Source organism: Oryx dammah, unplaced genomic scaffold, assembly GCF_014754425.2.
Source record: "Oryx dammah isolate SB20612 unplaced genomic scaffold, SCBI_Odam_1.1 HiC_scaffold_3522, whole genome shotgun sequence".
NCBI classification, from domain to species: domain Eukaryota; kingdom Metazoa; phylum Chordata; class Mammalia; order Artiodactyla; family Bovidae; genus Oryx; species Oryx dammah.
The window spans coordinates 657-1,240 of NW_024073534.1; positions in this window are offsets into that span (position 1 = coordinate 657).

Consider the following 584-nt stretch of genomic DNA (forward strand, 5'->3'; position numbering starts at 1 on the left):
TTACCATCAGAGAATTCATACTGGAGAGAAGCCTTATAAATGTAAGGTATGTGGCAAAGACTTTAGCAAGCAGTCATATCTTACTCGCCATCAGATAATTCATACTGGAGAGAGGCCTTATAAATGTAAGGATTGTGGCAAAGCATTTCACCAGTGCTCAGATCTTATGTACCATCAGAAAATTCATACTGGAGAGAAACCTTATAAATGTACAGAATGTGAGAAATCCTTTAGTTATAACTCAATTCTTACTAACCACCAGCGAATTCATACTGGAGAGAAGCCTTATAAATGTAAGGAATGTGGCAAGGCGTTTAGACAGCGCTCATGTCTTGCTAAACATCAAGTAATCCATACTGGAGAGAAGCCTTATAAATGTAAGGAATGTGGCAAGGCGTTTAGACAGCACTCATGTCTTTCTAAACATCAAGTAATCCATACTGGAGAGAAGCCTTATAAATGTAAAGAATGCGGAAAAGCCTTCGGTTACCACTCATCTCTTAGTGAACACCAGAGAATTCATACTGGAGAGAAGCCTTACAAATGTAAAGAATGTGGAAAAGCCTTCATCAAGCAATCACATC